We start from the raw sequence: 24867 nt of genomic DNA, 5'->3' as shown, positions 1-24867 counted from the left end.
AAATATGCAGAAGGAAACTTCAGGCTGTGTGCAGCTATAAAATGAACAATGGTGGAAAAGACAGGCAAGTGACTCTGAATGAAAGACAAAAGTCAAAAAGATGAGCCACTAGAATGGGACCCGAGCAGGTGGAGTATTGCTGGTCCCAAACATGACCTCAAACTGGACAAGAAGTGAATTGGAGCATCAGGTGCCTTCATATTAATGGGGGCTCATGCAGTGGTGGAATTCCTCCACACAACACTTCCAGGTGTCCTTATTATGAAATAAAAACCAAAAAACAGAGCATCTGCTGTGCACAGAGTGCCCGTAAACTAAAACAGCAGCACACTGAATATCATACTTAGCTGAAATGTAACGGGTGGGCTTCCCCATCTAGTTAGTGATTGCTGCTGCAGGCCCCAAGCTGCCAGGACAGTCTCCATCTCCTTGGGACTCTGAAATTGACCACAAAAAAAATTAACGGGTTAGAGAGAAGTCAGTCAGGATGAAAATCACAGCTGCCACCTGAACATAGCCCTGCACTTAAGATGGCGCAGCCCTCTTATTTTCAGCTCACCTTCCTCTTATGGTTTATCTCCAAAAAATAAAAATGAATCTGGTGAGATCACTTTTCCTAGAAGCTGAGGTGTCCGCTTTTCTGTTCCTGAAATTGAACCGCACGTCCGTTGGCCTTCTTTTACTTTCAAAATGACTCAGCTGGTGCAAGAAGTAGAAGCGCCATGTGAAGTCTTCACTGACAGACGGGCAGCTTTAGCCCTCCCCCTTATCGTTATGTGTACACCTAGAAAAATGACCCCAAACCGTTGAATTGTTGTCAATATCCATAAATGTTCATTTGTGTAACAAAAACATGGAAACAACCAAACAGTGTGTCGAGTGCCCACTGCCATACTGATGCACATTTAGAATGTGTCCTCCACCTGGCACCCTTTCAAACGGTCACCAGCGCGCCCAGGAGCAGCTCGAGGAGATGGCATAGGACTTTTCTGCAACGCCTGGTCCCACACAATCATATTGGCCACCCTTGCTGTCCCACACGACCCCTCTGCCTGGGTAAGATTTGACCAGAGCGAGCTTTGCACAGCATGCAGGACTTGATGCCCGTTTGGATTTACCCATGATGGCCTCCCCTTGTAACCAGAGACTTTTGCCAACACTTGCGTCACCTTCTGCATATTTTTAAAGATCGTCTGATGCGGTTTGTACACTTTTTACGCTGGGTGGATGGCTTTGTAGCAGTCATCGTTATTACTGGAATGCGGGTATTTCATCATGAGTGAGAAAACGATATGCACTCATATCTTTGCAACAACCGGGTTTGTGGACCAGCACCATCTATATAAACGCAAAGAATTATTATTATTATTATTATTTCTTAACTGGTTTACCCACCCACCATGCCCTGCAGCATCTGGAGACAGAAAAACACCCACATGTATGTCATCTGCAGTGACAGGCTGCCAGCGACTGTGACAAGTCAATTGTGATGAAATGACATTGCTAGGTCTCGATGACCCGTAAATGGGCAACAAGGAGGTGCAGGATAGTCAGCAGTAGTGAAGTCGACACCAAACACAAACATCACTCAAACACAGCAGGTTGGAATCTACCGAAGAGGTGCCAGTTTCACAGTCCATGTCAATGTCTGATGGCCAGTTCTGGAGGTAAAGTTTGCAGTGCACCCACTATTGGAATGTATACTGAATGCCTGGTGAAATAAAATGCACGGCATTTAGCATTCCAACAGATGGCGCATCACAAACAGTTGCAGCAATAAAATGCATTACTACAAATGTTTGTGATGTGCCATCTGTTGGAATGGGAAATTCAATGTACATCTCTCTGTTATAAGCTATTTGGTATGGGATTCATGAACGCAGTTTTAATGTTTGTGATGCACCATCTGCAGGAATGACAAATGCAAAGCATTTCATTACTATAAATATCTGTGATGCGCCCTCTGTCCAAATGAAAAAATGCAATGCATAAATCCCTGTTAAATGCCATTTGGTATGGGATTCATGAAAGCAGTTTTAATGTTTGTGATGCATCTAATGAAATGCATTTCATTACTATAAATGTTTACAATGCTCCTTCTGCTGGAATTACAAATGCAATACATCTGTTTTGGTTATATGCATTTTGGTTTGGGATTTGTAAAAGTAGTGCTAAATGTTTGTGATGCCCCATCTGTTGGAATGACAAATGCATTGCATATGTCTCTGTTACAGTACAGGCCTTTTGGTGTGGGATTCATAAAAGCAATGTTAATGTTGGTGATGTGCCACCTGTTGCCATTCCAATACATGTCTTTATTTCACATAGAGCCTTTCATACTTGACTAAGTGATGCCTGATGAAATTCTTGTGGCCACAACAAAAAAAACCAAACAGGAAACATCCTTAGCACGTCTTCTGCATTTTCTTTAAGTTGGCCACAAATTCCACCAGGCCTTCAGAAATGTTCCAGCTTACTTCATATCTGCTTATATAGCACCTTGCATATCTCTCTCTATGCTGCTTTACTGATAAATGGCAATTCCATCACTAAAATGTGGAATGAAAGGTAAAAGTGGAGCAGTTCAGTTTCGGCGTTTCCTTCAGCCAGGTTGTGGCACAGTGGACGTGGCACCGGACCTCACAGTCAGGCTTGTTGAGTGCTGGGATGTTAAAGACCTGAAATGAACTGAAAGCTCAGCGCTCGTTTTTCTGTTGCCATACGTGTGCAGCAGCAGGCGTCCGAGTGCTTTAATCCGTTTCCAAAACCAGACCCCCAAATTACAGCGTTTTTTTTTGTGCTAGTGGAAGTGGGCTTCACTTCAGGCATGAACTGCATATAATTGCCAAGATTATTTGTATTATTTATGTTACATTTTTCCGGCAGAGTTTAAGGCTTAAGCAGGCTTTTGAAATTCCGATTTTTATTCCTCTGCTAAGTGACGTGCCAAGTCATGTTGGATTCCAGCTGTGCGATACTCGATCTGCTCCCGTTTCAAACACACATGGCCGGTAGCGTTTTCTGCTCTCCTTATTTGGGTTAACAGATTTTAAAAGAGAAGATGAAATCTGAAGAAGTCACAGGGAGTGAGATGGGATCAGCAACATCAATGACAGACCATCAGGGGGCGCTCTCGTGAACAAACTCACTTGAATCTGAACAGTTCTGAGCGTCCAGTGAACGTCACGGGAATGGCTTTGGGATGTGGAAGGAAACTGCAGAACTTGTGGAGAAGCTGCAAGGAAAAAGTGCAGACATCCACTGGGGTGGTAACAAAACTCGGAGACTAAGAACTGCATGACAGTCGCCTAACATTAGGGCTCTGCAGTATACTGAAGGACACAGTTAGAAAATGGCGCAGAACTAGCGTTTTCTTAATTTCACTACTGAAGTGAATGTTAGGTGTGAAGCACCTCACGCTTAGCCATTTATTAACGGCATCGAACTAAACCAAAGGTGACAGACGTACGGCACTGAGCTCGACACACCAAGGGGATGTGTTCCAGCACCACCACCACAAGCTCTCTGAACATTTATATGTGCTGGGGACACCATGGAGGACCACCCAAGGCTCCTTCTACTGATTTGTGGAGTGCGAGGTACGGAGGTACACAATTGTGGAACGCTGAGACTTAGGGGGCAAGAAGTTATCTGCTTTATTTGCTTCAGTTCAGTCTAGGAACTGAATTCTGAAAGTTGGAATTGATACCAATGTGATAAGTTTAGTACCAATCCAGCATTACCCTAAATTTAAATATAATTATTACTACTAGTAGCAGAGATGTTGATGACAGTACTAATAATCCATATTCATAAAAGGTAAGTGTCTGTTTGTCTGTTTGGTTGCTGTGTCTTTGTCATTCTAACAAATGGCACATCACAAACATTTGTAGTAATAAAATGTGTTGCATGTGTCACTCTAACAGATGGCCCATCACAAAGATTAACACCGCTTTTATGAATCCCATACCAATTGGCATATAACAGAGATATATGCATTGCATTTGTCACTCCAACAGATGGCGCAAGCATTTTTCAGAATAAAGTGCATTGCATTTGTCATTCCAGCAGATGGCGCATCACAAACTTCTGTAGTACTGAATTGCATTGCATTTGTCATTCCAACAGATGGTGCTTCACAAACATTACCACTGATTTTAAGAATCTCATTCCAATTGGCATATAACAGAGACATATGCATTGCATTTGACATTCCAACACATGGTGAATCACAAGCATTTTTCATAATAAAGTGAATTGCATTTGTTATTCCAACAGATAGTGAAACAGCACTGCTTTTATGAATCCAATACCAACTGGCATATAACAGAGACATATGCATTGAACTTGCTATTCCAACAGACAGTGTGTCACAGACATTAATACTACTTTTAATGAATCTCCTTCCAAATGGCATATAACACAGACATATGCACTGCATTGGTCAATCCAACAGATGGTGCATCACAAATATTTTTCATAATAAAATGCATTACAATTTTCATTCCAACAGATGGTGCACCACAAACATTAACATTGCTTTTTATGAATCCCCTTCCAACTGGCATGTAATACAGACATATACATTGCATGGTGCACTGCAGACATCAATGGTGAGGTCTATTTAGATTTCACCCCGTCTTAGACAGGTAGCACAACTAGTAATAACATACTTTCACAATTTAAAACCATACAAATTAAAATCAGGGTAATTACTATCATCATTATTTTCAGTCACTGTAACGTAGCATCCAGCTGACAGTTACCAAGGGTCAGAGCTTACCCTGGCAGCACTCCGGTCAAAGCAGGAAATGCACACTGAATGGTACTGGTGGTACCCAAACCTTTAGGCGTATTGCTTTTTGCACACGACACCACTTACTTCTACTACTACCCCTACTACACACCAACATGTAAACAGGCACGTCCAGGCACACACACACACACACACACACACACAATGAGACAATGCAGTGCTACACTAGACGGCGAAATGTGTGGTCAGCACACCAAGTGGCCGAGTTCAGGTGTTCCACTGTGGACAGATTCATTAGATGAAGCACACAGCCGTACAGTCTCCATTGACCGACATTATGTCGGATTGAAGAGCTCAGTGACTTTAAATGTGACTCTGTCATAGGACGCCACCTTTCCCACAAGTTAGTACAGGGAATTAAAATTTGTCGCAGTCAACTCTAAGTGCTGTTATTGGGAAGTGGAAGCGTCGAGAAGCAACAGCAGCTTGATCACAAAGTGACAGACCATGCAAACTGATAGTGCTGAAGTGTGTGAAAATGTCCCCTTGCTCTGTGGCCTCACTCACAAACAGAGCCCCAAACTGTGCATCAGGAGCTTCAGGACATGGGGTTTCAATTGCCAAGCCTAAGACCACCATGTGTGATGCCAAGTGACACCTGTAGCGGTGTAAAACACATTGCCCGCCATTGGACTCTGGAGGAGTGGAGTCACACGCCTACACGACCTGGCAGTCTAATGGAAAAGTGCCAGGGTTGGGTGGAGTGAGGGGAATGCCACCTTCTGCACCGTGCAGTGCCCACTGTCAAGTTTGGTGGAGGTGGGATTTGGACTCAGCCCCTTGGTTCCAGGGAAGGGTGCTCTTAAAGCTGCAGCAAACAGAGACACTTCAAACAATTGGGGGCTTCCAGTTTGTTGAGGGCCCTTTTCTGTTCCATCATGGCTGTACCCCAGTTTTCCATAAACACATGGTGGCACCCAAAAGGCCTTGACGGAGCCCCGCCCTGATCCCCTTTGGGATGAATTGGACCGCCAATAGCGAGGCAGGTCTTCTCATCTAATGTCAGTACCTGACCTCGCAAATGCTTTTTTGGATGAATGGGCACAAATTCCCACAGACCACTCAAAAATGTTATGGAAAGAACAGTGGGGGCGCTGTTCTAGTCACAAACGGGTTGGGACAACTCCATATTAATACCCAAGGATTTGGAAGGGCATGTGCAACAAGCTCATGTATAGCAGGCGTGAGGGGCAGGTGTGGTGTGTACCATAGTAGGGTGGCAAAGTGTGAAGGGCCAAGTGGGCACCGTGCAGTCCAGTTCATGATCACTGAGAACCTCAGCAGACCATGTGATTCACTCAGGGTGGTCCAGCGCCTGACCCTGTGACCACCACATCCACCAAGCCAACCAGACCCAAACAGGTCCAGTAGGCGCTCTGCACAACTTTTAAAAAAAAAAATACCCACATGGCACACGAGAGATAATCCCCCGTGGCTCTTAATGTTATCCAATGCTTTACTGCTGTTATTTTAGGGCCATTCCCTTCATGCGTCGCGCCGAGTTGCAGTCCTTCATGTCTCTGAGCTTCTTCTTCTGCTTGTTTTTTTTCCCCATATAAGGCCAGGACTAGAAACTTGCTTTTCTGTTTTGTTAAGGGAAATTTTTCCAAAGGCGTCTTTGTGCGGTGATCAATCGCTCGCCGTCCTCTCGGCCTTTGATATCTAGTGAAGTCCAAGGGGCCGGGCAAAAAAGCCTGCCGACTCATACTGTTTGTTCCAAGTCACTACACATGAGAGGTGCCACCCGTACCCTCCCTGTTGCTCTTCAACATTCCTCTTTTTGTCTCTCCCCCTTTGTTTAAACACCTCTAATTATCATACGGGACAGTCCTTCTCAGACAAACCCACGGCTCGCTGTCCCTCCGAAGAAGCGGCAGCAGCGTAATGATGGGGTAAGCACAGGGCGGGAGGAGGCCTGTCATTAGTGGATGGCGTCAAGCTCTTTACTGCCGAGGATGCGATCTGCTGTTTCCCATTTCTGTTCGGTGGGAAAGTTTAAAGAGCCTGAAGGATTTGTGCAATTTGGGGGATTTTTTGGAGTTTTTTGACCTGCATAGCCAAACCGAGCCATAAAGCCAAGTTCTCTAATAAGGGGTGTCCATACAGTATATCAAGCGTCTCAGAGTAGGACAACGGTCTTAACTGGCTCAGAAGTCTCAGGGTGACGCAAACGTGGTGTTACCCTTAGGAGCAGGGGAAGTCTTCCTGTTTCTTTGTGGGGGTCAAGGAGCCTGATGAACCTTCTCCATTCACCTCAGTCCTAGTCAGGCCCTTTTCCTTCAGATCTTCTTCGATCTCGGTCTTCCAAATCCCTTCTCCATTCCTCCAACTTCCTCTCCACTTCCCACAGCCGACATAGCCACAGGAATCAACAACAGCATGCTGTGAGAACAGCAGGGATTGTAACGGCCCAAATCACAAACCAAAATGAACTCTGAAAACAAATGAACCCAATGGACACCTTAGGGTATAAAACACCCCCAAGTGAGGGAAATGATATGCAAAATAGGAGCCCCGGACCACTTGTGATATGTTGAGGCCCCTTTGGTCAGTTTTGTGGGATGTTGGGGTGGGGGGAATGAAATCTCCAGCTGCCTCTGCCCATCCGATCTGGCTCTGTCCATATCACATGGCTCCGCCCACTTCACAGCACACTCACACACACACCCTGTTTATACTTGGCATTTTACAGGTGCCAGGCCTTGTAACCATTGTGTGTGTGGGGGTTGGGGTGGCCTTAGGTGGCCTAACCACCCTGAGTGCCCATCTAAAGGTGACCCACACCTGCTTACCCCCACCAAATCGGCAAAACCTCTGAGACATTGGTGAAAATTGGAATAGCCTCAAAGTGGTCACGAGGACAAACTCCTTACAGACTGTGACCAGGATCGCTGGAGGGGAGAAGAGACACTGCTAACAGCTGTCCTACAAGAAGACCCCTCATTACCAAGCAGCTGCCCTAATGAACTCAAAAGGGTGATGAGACATCTGCCACAAGGTGGAAATGAAGTCATTCTCAATGTTTACACTGGAGAAAAAAAAAACACTCAGAAAACGCAGAAAGAAGGAAGTAATGCCAGCTAGCACCCCCTCCAGGGATTACTCCTGTCTTGTGCCCAGTGGGCATTGGGAGAGGTGACCCTGTTCTGGATAAGTAAATTTAGAAGTCAGGTAGATGGATGGAGCCATATTTAATTGCTCAACTGTAAGTGGATTTTAAAACGGAGCTGGTAGTGACGGTTTTTGGTTCCCTCCAAGACTGGGATTGGCACTTACGCCTCTCACTGCTGACACAAGTGCAGATTCTTTGCTATTTGAGCAAACTGTCACCCACTGTCTTGTACTTGTCACCTCCTTGGATAATCAAGCCACCGATGGAGTTTAAATGGTGCCGGTAGTGACAGGGGGGTCCCCAAGACTGGGTTTGGCAGTTACGCCCCTCTATGCTGACACAAGTGCAGTTCCTTTTGCCCTCTGACCCAATTGTCACCCACTGTCTTGTAAACTTCATTCACGGCTTGAACAGTCAAATGAGGTGATGAATACATTTCTGCTTTCTTTTCACAGCTGGCTTCCAGCATGGAGGGAACTTCTCTTTTCTATCTTGGCTTTAAGCAGATGGTGAAACATCAGGAGTTGAGACCCACCCGGAAGTGCCATCCGTCAGATTGCTAGATGCAGAGAGCTGACGCCATTTATGACATGCAGGCGCTATTCTGGGACACATCATGTCACATCCGCAGCCGACCTCAATGTGCAGCCTGCAAAGACGCTCCAGACGCTCAAACCGCCAGCATCGCCGCTAAGAGCAGGAAGGGAACATTTGCAAAGGTCAGCCATCCGTGTCGGTGGCCATGGATGACATCTGTGACGTGCCTATGTAGAGGACGAGCTCCTCTGACTGGGCCACAGCGGCTCTGGGGACTGCCCTCTGGTTGCTTCATTTTCTTCGTGAGGGTGGTGGCACACTAGTAGCACTGCTGCCTCAACGAGTTCACATCTCGGGTGCTCCCTGTATGGACTTTGCATGTTCTCCCCGTGCCCATGTGAGTTTCCTCAGGCTGCTCTGGTTTCCTCCCACAGTCCAAAGACTTGCAGGAAAGGTAGACTGGAGATGCTGAAAAGTGTGTGTGTTCATCTTGTAATGGACTGGTGTCCTGTCCAGGAGTTGTTCCTGCTGTGAGCCCAATGATTGCTATGATAGGCTCCAGCTTCCCTGAGACCCTGCCCTGGATATGCAAGTTAAGAAAATGGATGGAGTGGAGTGGATTCTGCTCTTACCTTTGTATTTAACTCTGACTAAAGAGTATGGTTGACTTTTGAAAACATTTCCTAAATGTTACATATAGGACACGTGGAATAGTGGCACTGGGCTCAATGCTGCCCATTTCTGGGTTCAATTCATTGTCTGTGTGAAGTCTGCATGGTCTCCTTGTGTTCTTAAGGACTGTGACCTGCTGCTCTGATGTTCCTCACATGCCCAAGACAAGTTGTATGACTGGCAGCGAGTGAGCCCTGCAAGGATGAGCACCCTATTACGGGGCACCCAGAACAAGGGAACAGGATTGGAAACTCGAAAAGGACCACAGACACGTGGAATAAAATAACCCAAGTAGTGTAGTGGACAGCAGGCCTTTATGGACCTTCAGATCTCAATGTGATGTTATTTTGGACAATTAGGGTGAACAAGATGGAGGATCCTTAACTGTTCTGCAACCACCCCCTTTAATTGCTTCTGTGGGGATTTCCCAGCATTAAGATCCTGTGTGAAATACGGGTTGTCTACAAGGCAGCTGGGCTTCAGATGATACCAAGATAGGTGGATTGACACATAATTTGGAATCCGTTAAATCATCACCGGGAGACTTGGACAGCAGACAGGCTTGGGCAGATTTGTGGCAGATGAAATTTAATGTCAGTAAATGTAAAGTCTGACATGTAGGAAGTAAAAATGTGAAGTTTACATACATGGCTATCAGAAAATCAAGAGTCCACTTTATGAGAAGGATTTAGGAGTCGTAGTGGACTCGGCATTATCAACTGCCAGATAGTGTGCAGAAGCCATTAAGAAGGCTAACAGAATGTCAGGTTATATAGTGCCTTGATGTGTGGATTACAAGTCACAGAAGGTTTTGCTCAAGCTTTATAACACACTGGTGAGGCCTCATCTGGAGTTCTGTATGACATAACAGCACAATGGAAAGTCCAGAGAAGAGCAACGAGGCTGATTCAGGGCTACAGGGGATGAGTTATGAGGAAAGATTCAAAGATCTGAGCCTTTAAAGGAATGAAGAGGAGACCTGACTAAAGTGCTTCAAATGATGAAGGGAATCAGTCCAGTGGATCAAGACAGTGACTTTAGAATGAGCTCATCAAGAACACGGTGACACAGTTGGAAACTTGCGAAGGGTGAATTTTGCACAAACATTAAGAAGTTTTTCTTCACGCAGAGAACCACAGACACTTGGAATAAGAGACCAAGTAGTGTGGTGGACAAAAGGACTTTAGGGACCCTCAAAACTTGACTTGATGTTATTTTAAAAGAATGAAGTGGATAAGACTGGCGAGCTCTGTTGGGCTGGATGGCCTCTCCTTGTCCCAATTGTTCTAAACTCGCTTTGGATAAAAGCAAACAAACGTAAACATAAACGTGACAACATGACTTTTAGTTTTTATCCCTTAGAGCTTAGGAGACTTTCTAACGGCGGAGTAATGAAAAGCAGCCACCCCAGCTGGTTTGAGTTTATTTATCTCTTACATTGGACCCTGACTCATGATGGACAGACACATGCACATAAATGGGGGGATTACAAGTGGGCTTCCCTGGCCATGATTAAAGCCTGCCAGATAATCGCTTTCCCCTGCGCTGAACCTCCCACTTGCCAGCACGGATTTACTTTTAGTCTGCCGCCTCTGGCGGGGCTTTGGCTCAGGTTCCCACCCCAGAATTGAGCTGTCGCTCAGGCTGTTACCTTCATCTTGTCCTTGTGAAGCCGAGAGGCCCTCTGAGGTTTTGTTCCCCTGCTGGGATGTCCCACTGATGGCCCCTTGAAGTCACAATGGCCTGAGTTTCCTAGAAACAAAAAAAAAAGTGATAGCAATGAATGAGTCTGTGAGGACTTCCAGCGGCACTTCACTGTCAGGCCCGTGGACCACCGAGCACAATGACAGCACCTCTGCCCCACCGAAAGGGAAATGTAAGAACGGTCGAGTGATGAGTCTGCAGAGCTGGTCTGGAGCTAAAAGCAGCCTGCTTCACATTAGCACAAGGAGGTCACTTCCGTACAAATCCACCAACCCGGTTCCTCCCCCTCAACCACCAACCACCACCGCCTTTCTTTCAGATTTCCGTGGCCACCCTGTTACAAAATAGGAAGCAATTATTATATTAGGAGGCTGGAGCACATCACCGCCTCGGGCGTCCATATCTCCTTCTTTTCACTGGCATGACGAGATCTTTCAAGTAATTACTGTCAGTACAAGTCAAGCAGAACACAAGACATGGCACGGATATCCAGTCGAGTTCCTCATTTTAATAATAATAAAAACTAAAAGGGTCCATTCAAAGTATGAATAAAAACAAACAGCTTGCACGTCTCACTCAGGAGTTAGCAACTTGTGGAAGGGGGGCCCTGTGGTGGGAGGCCTGCGGGCGAGTTTAGGTCCGACTGTAAAATGGCCGATGCACAGGAGACGAATGGACAATGACAGGATACAATTCAGACGGGTGGTCTAACCCAGTGCTGAACCTTCCTACCATACCGTATTATTTTCTAAGCCTCAGTTAATCCATGAGGAGGGCCGTGGGAAGCCGGAGCCCACACCAGCAAGCATGGGGGGCACAAGGCAAGAACAATAAGGACATGGCGCCAGTCCAACGCAGGGTGCTGAAACTTCCTATTTTATTTGGACTTTTTGTACCTGAAGAGGCACTTTAAGGTAGGGCTCTCTTGTCGGAGAGCTCTTCCGAGTGAGGGGTTTCATGGATTGTCTTCCGAACAAATGATTGTACTGGATTTGTTTTATTTTGCTTTTCTCTGATTGGATTGTGCTTTGTTTCAGGGTCTTGTTTATTAGAGTTACTTATTATTCGGCCATTAACCAAAATGTGACATACCACTGGTTACATTTCTGGTTATTATCATTTTGTTTCAAGACCCCCACAAGCCCCTGCGTGCCTTAGCTCTTTAACAGGGAGTTAATCATACTCTTAACAATGCAGTATGCGGACCCCCAGGTCGTTTAACGCAGCAGCATATTTGTCACTCTTAATTTCAGCATGAGACTTGATCACTTCATCACCCCCCTGCCACCCCCTTGGTCATGTGGATGCATCATGTCATGTAGTGATGGGATGGGAGGGGGGGGCTTTTGCCATCACCATTTCAACTCACAAAGACCCCTTGTCACCCAGTATGCCCTGTTTGTAAATCCGACAATACAATTTGGGCACATGCAGGTGAAGTGGCTCGCTCACGGTCACCTGGTGTCAGCGGTGGGATTTAAACTTGACCCTCTACGCCACACTACAGTACTCTGCCCACACCAGCAGTTCAGGCTCTCTGTACACATTTGGGTCCCTATAAACCGGATGGCAGGGCCACCCAGTCTCCCAAACCCATCATATTTTTTTTATTTTTGTAGACATTAAGATATTGCACCGCCTGTCAGAATCCACCCGTTCCCCCTCCATCTTTTAAGAGGGGCCATGCTTCTCGGGGGTGAGTTGTGGCAGTTCTGCTGTCTGGAAAGCAGATATGAAAGTGAAGATTCAGGGACGGGTTGAAAGCTGCCTGTAATGGGATCTCCCCGTCTCTGTGTCTGTTCAAATCCTTTGCGTGAGATGGAGAGGGCTGCACAGACCGCGCTTTTTGTTTTCCAAATTTTTTTTCCCCGTCTTTGTTTTTTTAAAGAAAAAATGAAAAATTATCACATGCTGTTATGACTCAGTATGGTCATCGTCTTTGAGCACACAATGAATCTGTTTTACTTTCCTCCACATTTAACTTCATGACATGGATGGAGGCTCAAATCGCAGCCACACAAACACTAATCCTTTAGCACTGGTGCTACGCAGGAGGGCAATTGCACAGTCGCCCACCAGAGTCCGGGCACGGCTTTTCTCTCTCTGTCTTGTTCTTCTCTGGAAAATGCTGGACTGGCTCCCTGTTCACAGACTTTTTAGATGTGCTGAACTGATTTGATGAAAGTAGCGGAGTAACAAAGGTTGTCTGTGACGGAAGTGTGGTGGATCTGGGACCCCCTAACTAAACCTTTGGACTCACCTGAAAGCACATTTTAGTGACATGTTATGCTGTCACGGTACAGTATGTTATAAATCATTCAGTATGCAAAGGAGTACACAGGCTGGGCGGGGCTACATGCTTGAGTGGCAATGGAATGGGTGGGGCTACATGCTTGAGTGGCAACGGAATGGGTGGGGCTACATGCTTTAGTGGCAATAGAATGGGTGGGGCTACGTGTGTTACCTGAAGGAGTTGAACCTTTTCAGCTTAAGCAGTGACATAACTAACATGTTTAAAATTATGAAAGGAATCAGTCTAATGACTCTCAGCTGTTACTTTAAAATTAGTTCATCAGGAACACAGGGGCACAGCTGGAAACTTGTTAAGGGTAAATTTCACACAAAAGTTAGGAATTTTTTCCTTTATGCAGAGGACCACAGCCACGTGGAGTAAGTGACCAAGTAGTGTGGTGGGCAGGAGGACTTTAGGGACCTTCAAAACTCAACTTGATGTTATTTTGAAGAAAACAGATAGATAGGTTTGGTAAACGTGGGGGGTGCTAAATGTTAAGTGTTAAATGTTAACTTAAATGCTAAGTTTTCTAGTGGTCTAATGTTACAATATGTGAATGTTTGGTGTGTTTCAGTTTCCTTTTCTATTTGTTTCCCATTATGGGCTCTTGAGCCACTCAATCAAACTTTTGCATTTACATTTTAGAAATAGTTTTTAGTCAGATGCGGGGTCAGATGCTTGAGTAACAGCAGACTTTTTTGTAGATCATCTTTATGTGTAAAATTTGGGTAAGGGGTCTTGTCACCATAAAATGGCTCTCAATCTGTGCACTTAAATGACCAAGGTGAATGGCCCCCGCATTTGATGAGTTTTCACACAAGTCGAAATGCCCTCCCTTGGTGAGGGATTGACTGGGGGGTTTAGTTCAATGAAATGATTGGTTATCTGCAAGTTGAAAGGGGAAAAAAACGATGGAGTGTCAAGAACAAGAAATATCGACCTGCATTAAGCAGCCAGGTGTCCACATGTTGTGTTGTTAAAAGAAGGACAAACTCGGAAATAGGAAGTTAAAACACCCTTAGCTTTTTTTTTTTTTTGAGAAACTCTTCAAATAAATAAATACTTAAATAAGTAAATAAATAAATAGAAAAATAAACAAACACACACATATACTATGGTCTATTATATAGTGCCTTTCCTATCTATCCATAGATAAAGTGATGTCTACAGTACATATCTATCTATACATAAATAGGAAAGGCACTATATAATTAACACACACACACACACATACTATGGTCTATTTATTTATTTGAAGAGCTTCTGTAAAGAATAGGCTACATTTTCCCCTGGGGACAAATTTAGCTTTGTTTTTTCACAGAAGCTCTTCAAATACAGTAAATACATAAATAGGAAGATACTGTAAATAAACAAACAAACCCACACATACTATGGTATATCATATACTACCTTTCCTATCTATCATATAGTCAGTCAGTCATCCTCCAATCCGCTTTGTCCTGAACAATGTTGTGGGGGTCCGCTGGAGCCTATCCTAGCTAACATAGGGTGCACATCCCAGACAGGCCACCGGTCCATCACAGGGTGCGCACACACTCACACACACTCACTCACACACACTCACGAGCCAATTTAGTATCATCACTCCACCTAAGCTGCATGTCTTTGGACTGCGGGAGTAAATCGGACCACCCGGAGGAAACTCACGTAGACACACGGAGAACATGCAGACTTCATGCAGGGAGGGCCGTTGAGGTGTACCCCAGTCTCCATATGGCGAGGCAGCAGCACTGCCACCACACCACCCTCATTATATACAGTAGTGTCTTTCCTATTTATATATTTAAATAACACATGACAAGCTGCATAAGAAATGAAATACAGAAATGGACAAATCATTTAAAAATACAAAAATCACAAACAGAAGCGGAGTTCCTCAGCAGCTTCCCAGCCATCGCTGCTCCTTTCCCTTAAAAGGCCTAAGGCTGAAGAATGTCTGGCATCCTGCACTTGAGCAGTGAGTGGGCTTTTGACCTGCTGTGAGTCGTCAGCACCTGCTCACGAGCTTCTGTTCAAGACCCCCAAGTGATGATTTGTAGGTCTACTCCCCTCGTTGACTTTTTTAGCCATGTCCCCATGGCCACCCGCTGTTGTCACTGCCTTAGAATGACTTGGTGACAAACGCAGGGAGTAGACCATGGACTCATAAAGGAGGTTTATTACACAAAGATGGGCACAGAGTAACAGGGAACGTCACAGACTACAAAGGGAAGACACCAAACCTGCAGCCTTCTCTTGCCCTAACTACACAGATGTGACCTTCTGTCCCACTTCCAGAACTGTTTTAACATCCAGCTTGACCCTTCAACAAGCCCACCACCCTCAGCCACATCTCTCATTTCTTTGGCTTTTCTTCGCTTGCCAACACCAATCTGTTCAAACAGAAGCTCACTTGTGTGAAGTGTGGACGGACCTTTAAGACATCTCATGGGCAGCCCACCCAGGGTCCTGGGGGCAGGCTTTTGGATCACTTTCAGGGTCAGGAGAGTCCCAGAACTACTGAGGCTATTTGACTATAGTGCCACCTAGTGGCCCCTGCAGATGTGACTCCCAATCCATTGTTAAAATGGTCAGGCTGAATCCCCTGTGTGGGGTCTGCAGGAGGAAGACTTGGGCTTCACATCCAAACACCGCAACCTCCTGGATGGATTTGCTGGATGCCTGCACAGATGGGGCATATCACCTCATATTGGTGGTCTGTTAAGGCCACCGGAGTATCTTATGGAGCGATTCAGTCTTCACAAATTCCTCCTGTAATAATAATATGGAGGCAACATGGTGGCCCAGGGGTAGCAGCCCAGGGACGTGTTCCCGAGTGCTCCTTACATGCAGTTTTCATGTTCTCCCCGTGTCTGAGTTGCTTTCCTGCAGGTGCTTCAGTTTTCTCTCACAGGCCAAAGCCATGCAGGTTAGCTTAACTGATGATGCTAAATTGACCCCGAGAGTGTGTGTGTGTTCGGCCTGTGATGGACTGGCGTCCTGTCCAGGGTTTGTCTTGCTGTCCATGCTGACTGGGATAGACTCCAGCGCCCATCCTAAAACCCTGCTCTGGATTAAGCCAGTTAGAAAATGCCATGGTACGATAACACGGCCCACCTTCTGGTGTTCGACCCAATATCAGCCCTTTGACCGCTTTTGCCAGATTTTCTTAAAAATGACGTACTCGGTGAACTAAAGTGATGAAATTCTGTCTTTTTTTTGGCTACAGGCACTTTAATTATAATGATGTCTGGCATCTTGATGGGCACTGCCAACCTCAGCCCTCGGTCTTTGACAAACTAAAGTTTTTTTCTTCTAATATTTGCCTTACTTGCAGGGCAAATGAAGAAGAGAAGAAGAAGAAAAGAAAAATAAGGAACGCATTTGCTTCATAAAACTTTATTGGACTCCGTGGCACTGGGGTGGTTAGCCTTCCTGCCTCGTGGTGCCAAGGCCTGCCTGCACGCCCTGCATGCCATGAGGTTAATGTTTCCACCCAATGGCTTCAAACATTTTGTTTCCCCATCTTGGGCGTCGCCTGATTTCCTACATGTGTGTCCAAAGAGGAGTTTGTGTGGGCTGGCATTCCCTTCAGGATGGCAGCGAGCTTTGAGTCTTTCTGGGCACATTTTAGATTTGTTACATGAATGAATGGAAAGAAGGATGCAGGAAGGAAGTCTGGAATCACCCAGAAGGCCTTAAGGCTTCTACCCGACTCACATTTGGATGCAAAGCAGTAGGTTTGAGCAAAGTGGCAAGGTGGTCGGTGATGGCGACTTTCACTTGCCTTCCCTGGCCGGTGTGCTGCATGTGATCTGCCACTGCGGTTTGTCCCCACAGTCCGGGACTTCAAATGAAATCATCAGCTCCATCAGATTCCTCCACTTTTTGGCAGGGTGGGCATGAGGGGCCATGTGAAGCCCAAAGGAGGAGCACTGCTGCATCTTCTGCGTCAGCTTCTGAAGGGGCTTTGGCGCTTCTCGCGAGGATCTGAGGAGGGGAGGCTCCCGGTTTATGAGCTGCTGGCTTCAGGGGTGCCGCCACTGCTGCTTTTTTATGTCCTTTCTTGCTGCGCCAACATGTCTGATTGGAAACAGCTTCTCGGGTACAAAGCTTTGCTCTGCTCTGCAGACAGCGATATGGTTTAGGTGGTTTCCTTTGATTGCCGGCACACCCTGTAATCATGTGAAGTCTGTGGAGTCTGCCTGCAGGCGTGTGCAAGTTTAGTCACCGTCATCCATTCGGCTTCGAAGCCGCATTATGGAGGGTAAATCTGGAGGCTTGGGGTGCTCCACTTCACACTTCTCTCATAATGTGGACCACCTTAGAGGGGAGGGGGGAGGGGAGAGGGGACCGAGGCCCCCACCCAACCCCGGTTTAACATTGCATTTTCTAAACCGCTTGTCACAGACAGACGGGTTTCACACCCATTTCTGTGCACTGAACTCCCTGTAGGGGGCAGTTCTGTCTCACCCGTCAGACTTGAGAGGGCAGGGCTTTAGGAAGAGCTGCGTTTTGATTGGTGGATCGGTGGTGAAATCGTCACTGGCGGACATGAGTGGAAGAGAAGGTGGCCCGGAATTCCTACGTGACTTTTAACTCAAGGAGCTCGGAATGCATCAGCACTCCAACGTCAAACGTGACCCTCGAAGGCTGTGGATTTACTATGCCCACCGAGATGCCTCACCTGCCAGGGCCAACTTGTGACAACCAGAAATGACAGCTTTCATTTCTCAAGGCACGTAAAGAGGGATAGTTTGCCCAAAATAAAATAAAGTATTGTGAAACGTGACAATGCTTAAGACCACCACAACATGTGAATATAAAATTCTTCAATATTCCATTAAATATATTTTTGTTGTTTATTTCTTTTAGGAGTTTATTTGATAATTAGCTGGGCTACCCATTGAAGATGGGCTGAAATCCGAGTCATCAGCATAGGCCTTGTGCTTTTTATTCGGCTCATGACTTGTCAATTTGGTCTGCTCTAATCATATGCACCCCTGATCCCTTTTCACACTTGAACTGACCATTTGTGCAGTGGAAGTGATCTGCTTGGGGAAATGCTGTGATGGTCTCACTGGCCTGGGTGGTGGTCTCACTCCAGGCTAGTCTTGGCAGGGCTTTCGACCTCACTCATCCACTGCCCACCATGTGACATTATCAAGCATTAGCACTACGGCTGTGAAGCCCCTTCACATGGCCCGAGCGGGAGAAAGAAAGTCGCAAACCCTCTGCGGATGCCAGCATGTAACGGCAGACAACAGAACAGACCGATAAGACACACTTGCTTATTCTTAGATCCTTATTTGGTAGTTTTATCATCATTTTTGATTGTTTTGACACTCCACCCCCACCCGACATGTTTTCCCCATTTTCAAATTTTCCTTCCTAATCTTAGCAGCCAGACGGACACACACACAGAGACAGACTTGTGTCCATTTTTTAAGGTGGATTTCTACATCGCCCTTAAACGAGCATGGTCACATCATAGAGGAGGGGGCGGGCTCTAGCTAGTACTGTTTTTTGATTCGTGAATCGTCAACAGAGTGGGCGTAAGTGTTCTGCTTGACTTGCTTGTCCTGTGGCTCAGTCACCTGCTCAGAGTTGTGACTGAGGACATCAGATACGAGTTCAAGAGAAAGGGGTGACCCAGAAGGACTGCGTGTGCGCGAAGGGGGGGACTTTAACTCAAGAAACTCCAAATGCAGCGTTAAGTGTTTTTGCACCTGAAATGTCTGCAGTACACGCGGCACTTGATGGCTGAAGGTTTACATCCACTCTCCCGACAGTTAGCCAATCAGAGCACAGCACTCGGTAGGCTCCACCCTCTCGACTTTTGACAGTTGTCATTTTAGGGCTTATTTTTCCACATTATGAGTGCAGGGGCAGACCTACCACATGTGCACCCAGGGGCCTGTTGAAGGTATGTGGGCTTATTCCATGAAAAACGATCGAGTGTCCCAATGGCAAAATGATCCAAGGGGACGGGGGGAGACGGACCACCACTCTGCTCAATGAAACAGTTGAGCATTCGTATGGTGAAATGATTAAGGGGCTCCGGTCAAGGAAACAATCATTTTATATGCATATAATGACCAACATGCTCGATGAAAACACTTGAAAACACTGTGCAACCAAATGATTGGTGGGGGGTCACTCAGGTCGATGATACGATCCGAGTATCCGTGTGAGAAATACTGCGCTGCATTTCATGATCCAGTGCCTGCCTGCTGCGTGGTAAAGGCGCTATATAAGTAAAATGTATTATTAATGTTAAAAGTACAATCAACTGTCTGCTAAGGAACTAAGTTGCCCAGGGGCCTCATAGGGGGCTTCATCCAGCTCTTTTCCTCCTCCACACATCGGCTCATCCTGCCTGAATATTAAGAAAGTGGACGGTGAAGACGGTGGGTCCTTGGGTGGCCCGAGATGCGGAGATGTTTGCCCGCCGATGTAACCACTGACCTCACAGGACATGTTCTCCTCACAGGGCTGGGGGTCCATTTTGAAACGGCCGAGTGATTACATTGGATCTTTCTTTTCCTTTTTGATGACTACAGTAAATCAAAAACAAACGGAAATGCCACCTGGACGCCTGCAAAGGCAATGCAGGCCCCGCCAGCACAGTCAAGCCTCTGTGCCCAAAATGCCAAGAAGCACCCCACCCCACCCGGCTGCAGTAATTCCACGCCGCTTCATCGTTTCCATTCCCGCCTTCCACTGCGGCGCAAATTTTTCCACCTCTGGATTTCCCGTTTCATACGCCGCATGGACCAGAGAGACGCGTCTCTGATTCTTCACTATGGAAATTCTCATGCGTGTGAGGGCACCCTGAGAGGTGATGACATGAAACGGCTGCTGTTCTTAGCCTTCATCATCTTGTGAAGAAAAAAAAAATGGAAAAGAAAAAAAAAGTTTGTGGAAAAAAAAAAAATGAAAATAAAACAGAAACAAAAAAATGCCAGGCTGGACGTCCTGCCTTCCTTCAAACTGATCTACTAGGGCGTGTTGCAAGAACAGGTTCCCGTGTGCCGTGCGTGTGTGTGGCGGGGTGGCACCGTTTGGGAAGCCGTGCCTGACACCCTGGCGCCTTTTAGAACCCCTGAGGTGTATAATTAGAACATTTGATTAATTCCCCGATCATTCTGGAAAGGAGGCTGGAAGCAGACGGGCACACACGATCCCTCCCTGAGGGAGATGTGGCTTCCTGATATCACAAGTGGCCTCGTCGGAGCACATCTGTCTGTTCAGTGTATCTCAGTCTGCCCACTTGTGTTACTTGGCAGCTGTGCCCGGTCTGTCGAGGTCACGTTTGTGTTTCTCCATCTGGCTTGATACGCTCGGACCCCAGTTAATAATTGTATACCACAGCTAACTGGGATTTGACTCCTCAAATCTGTTTGGTGGCAGTCCAAGGCGGGTAATCCCCCTGAAGGGGGTATCTCAACTATGCTCCATGGACTTATTCCGAATGCCAAGAACAAACTGCTTGATCCTAATCAGTCAGACTTCAATTGTTAGCTGGCCACCCTATTCGAAAGCCACATTGGACTTCTGGGCAAGGCTGGCACCCCATTCTGATCATTACCAAGCGAAAGGGGTCCAGCTCCCAGGCTGCATTGTGGGTATGGGTGACACGGCTTTTACAATTTATAATAATCCTAAAAAACTGAAATAAATGCAATGACCAAACACCAGGTATGACCATAATGAAACAAGTCCCGGGTTCAAATACAAGGGTTTATGATCACAAACGCCTTACAAAAGGCATTTAAAAATGTGACATGACCACAAGTATCCTCTCTTCTTCCTGCCCATTCAGTTCCTCCAGGTAGGCCACCCAAATCCCACCTCACCTGGAGGAGATCAAAGGGGCTTCTTTTAGTACTTTCAGTGCTGGGGCATAGCCTGTTGGAAGCGCTTCCTGGTCAAGCGGAAGTCAAAATCCCCTTGGAACCTGCTCCACAGCACTACAATTCCCAGCATGCCCTGCAGGTGTCCAGCTAGGAATCCAAGGGTGCTACCATGTAACATACCTTAGGCATGTCCTGATGTCTCCCCTTGTTCTTCCAATGTTGGCAGGCTAACTATCTCCACTTCATGCCCAACACACTTTTCCTAGTATTGGCACGTTCTGCCGACCACCTGGAGAGAACATGAAGTGTTCCATTTTTCCTTCCTCCTGGCTTCCCGGCTGGGTAATGAAGCAGTGACCATCCTGCACAGGGTGCCAGCCCATGGGTGTCTAAACCCTCCAAGCATATCCTAAGTAGCAGCATTCTCTTTAGCCGATTTATCATGTACCCCAAAGTACCAGAGTGGGATTTCAATGTTTGGGTAATGCTGGAGCACCAATGGGACCCCCAATTACAATGACACCAATAACAATATGGGTTACTGAAGGCCTATCCCTTAGTCACTTAGTGCTATGTAATAAGACCTTTGATTGGTTAGGAATTGTGGCTATGAAGCACCAATGACAGACGACAATTGGGGTTACCCATAATGCATTTCAGGTACGGCCTGTAATTAATTACGAGACATCATCGACTGTTGAATCCCGCTCTGCGCTTGTCATGTTTCTATTGTATTGACAATGACTTATGTTCTGTTTTGTGTATTGTGTTGTATTGAACCCCCTATTTTTTTGACACGCCAAGCCTACACGGACAGGGGTCTGTCTTTGAACTGACTTTCTCAGGGTTTCTTCCAATTTTTTCCCCTATTAGCTGGAATTTTTGGGAATTTTTTTGGTGTCTTCTTAGAGAGTCAAGGCTTTGTCAAAAGACTGGGCCTGTTAAAGCCCATTGTGGCCCTCCTTGTGTGAGTTTGGGCTACACAAATAAATTGTATTGTATTGTCACGCAGCTCTTGTTACGTAGCAATTGGTGACTTGGCTGCCCTTTTCAAGTGTCATCACATTTTCTTCATCAGCCCACCCATGTCCATCAGGACATCCAGCATCTTTACAAAAGCGTTGCCACGTGCGAGTGCAGGAGTCTGCCCAAAAGCGACGAACTTGACTTTGTGCAGCAGCCATACACAATGGACTCCCTCTTTTGTGTCATTGGCTATGAGAATCCACAGTGAGACCCAAGCGCTGGCGATGCCACACGAGAGCATACGGATTGTGCCCAGTCATGCCATGTCTGGCGATGAGGCCTATACAAGACGGTGAGCTTAAAAAAAAAAAAAAAACCAGGATGCATCTCGTCATTAACTTGTCTATTCAAGTTAACCCGTAGTTGGCATATGGAACGAAAAATTCTTGCAGTTGGCAGCTAATGTGTCGAGGGAGCTAACCCATCATGTCAGCCCTAATGTCATTCATTCTTTCATCCATCCGTTTCCTTGTGGTGGGAAGTCATTCCTAGAAAGAGGGGCTTAGCCCTCCCTGCCAAGCTGCCAGGTCTCCAGCCTGATGCCATTCATCCACCCATCGATTACTAGCAGCAGGTTCACCCGTCTGTCTATTTTATGAAGCCATCCCTTCATCCTCGTCATGCTGTTCAGGGTCAGGGGGCCGTAGCTTATCCTGAATGGGATGCCAGTCCATCAAACCCACCATTTATGGGCACTTGTGGGGGTGGTGGGTTTGAGACTGGTATCCTTGGAGGGACGCAAAAGGGCCGGTGTTTGAACCCGCTTCTCTGAAGTTGCAAAATAGTCCAATACATCAGAAGCAAAAAAGCTTGTGGAGTTCATCACTTACATCCTGCAGATGCCTGGATGCCCAAAGCAGTTGACAAATTGCCCCCCTCCCCCCCGGATCAGGTGACCTAAGGAATTTGATCCCACATGCGGAGATAGAGGTTGGCCTCAGATTTGTCTTCCGCAAATAAAAGTATTTTCAAGCGTCTGAGTGTTTCAGCCCTGACCACTTCACTTTACAGAAATCAATACGCCATTTGACAGACTGAGTGCGCTGCTCTTCAGCATGGAGGGCATTGGGTCTTCTCGCTTTAAAACTCCAATTTGAGACCAATTAGTGGCGTTGGGCGTCTGGCGACTTCAAACTGCACTGATTTCGAGTAAACCACTGCAGGCGTCCCCAGCTGGCCTGTTTCCGCGTGGGCTCCGGTGGGCTTTGAGTGTTTCAGCCTCATGATAGAGTGGCTTATTCTTGTGTCTGTAATTTTCAAATTGCTAACTTCTAATGGTTAAGGGTGGCGCTGGGTGGCACAGGGTGCACTCGTTGGCCTTGCAGCTAAAGAATGTGAAGTCTGACATGCCGCCCGGTCACCGTCTCCGTGGCTTTTCTCCGAGGGCTTTGCTTTTAATCCTACGTCCCAAAGAATCCGCCTTGGCCTGCTGTGAGAGGCTATCCGGGTGTGTGTGTGTGTGTGTGTGTGCCATCCTGCCCAGCATTTGTAAGAGTGGGGTAACAACCACCTGAAATGCCAGATTGAATCCATGCGCTCAAAAAGTGGACGGATTTGCTGGTCAGGCATCACCAAGGCACGAGGGAGCCCAGTGCTGAATCACAAACCCAGTGTACAGCACGGTCATGATGGACTCTGTGACCCGGTGACAGAAAAAGCAGGTATAGGGGTTTTGGTGATTTGAAAGAGAGCGACTGGCACCAACAGATGATCTGCTTGGGTACCCATCAGTGATGCCAACTGGAGCTCTTTCTACCGTTTAATGAGCGGTTTAAGTCAACGTGTATGGGCGACCTGTTCCTTTTCAGTGGACACCAACAAATTTAATTGGACTTCCCCTGCCACCCTGGACGTACGCCATTTGTGTATACATCTGGAGTCAAACGGCACTATATGAGCTCACACATGCCAGTCCCATTACCGAGCCACTTAGGAGCCCAAATAATGAAGCTAACCCAACTGGGCTCACCCTCTATGCATATACGCTTAGGACTGTGCCAGGCAAAGCACCTTGGGATAGCGGACATGATGAGGGCGGGCGCAAGTTGAGCTCCGAACATTGAGTTATCATGCAGCTATGGAGGAGCGCAGACAACGTCACCGACAGGATTGCGCTCATCCCCTCCAGACAGGACTTCTTATGGAATTGGGTAGGGGCACAAGGGACCTGTCCTCGTCGGGCTAGGAGTACACGTGACAGTAAAGGGGCTTTACGATGGGGGTCCACCGTGGAAAGGAGCTATATAAACTCAAACAACTCTGTGCCTATCACCAAGACACTGAGGGGCCCAAGCCTGTTAGTTAACAGGACTGTGCCCACCTGCTAGATATACAGAAGGTCCCTTCTGTCTGTGCATGCGGTAGGACTGCGTTATTAAGAATATCTTAATCTGCGATATAAAAGGACAGGATTCTGTCCCCCTTAAGTAAAGTTCTGTCACTCACTGTGTCACTTAGCAGTCCAAACACTTAAGTTAACCTTACTGTGCCCACCCAACAGATATACAGAAGGCTCTTTATGTCTGTGCATGTGGTACGACTGCACATGCAAAATAGGGGACAGGATTCTGACCCCCTTAAGTAATGTTCCATTTATCGCGGGGTCACTTAGGAGCTCAAACACGTTAGTTAACCCGACTGTGCCCACCTAACAGATATATAGAAGATTCCTTCCATATATGCCTACAGTAGGACTGCATTAATAAAGTGCTTTAGGACGAGGCAGGGCTGTCTTAATAACGCATGGGCACTTTGGGCAGGTGCCCGTGGGGTCCCACGCTAATCTATGTCTGTTGTGACTTGCTGAGAGGTTGTGTAGTTAGGGCCCCCCAGTGCACTGCTTTGCCCG

The 24867-nt window shown here is 46.6% G+C and overlaps 1 long non-coding RNA gene across 1 annotated transcript in view; it reads right to left on the bottom strand.

The window, feature by feature from the left end:
- Positions 1-24867, bottom strand: part of LOC120540018 — a 34833-nt gene that overhangs the window by 3767 nt on the left and 6199 nt on the right. The window contains exons 2-3 of the long non-coding RNA XR_005635740.1: positions 10789-10889; positions 344-437 (exon numbers count right to left, since the gene is read on the bottom strand). This is a non-coding gene — a long non-coding RNA (uncharacterized LOC120540018). The remainder of the gene's footprint in view (positions 1-343; positions 438-10788; positions 10890-24867) is intronic.

Source organism: Polypterus senegalus, chromosome 12 (genome assembly GCF_016835505.1).
Source record: "Polypterus senegalus isolate Bchr_013 chromosome 12, ASM1683550v1, whole genome shotgun sequence".
NCBI classification, from domain to species: Eukaryota; Metazoa; Chordata; class Cladistia; order Polypteriformes; family Polypteridae; genus Polypterus; species Polypterus senegalus.
This window is presented reverse-complemented; position numbering and strand designations above follow the sequence as displayed.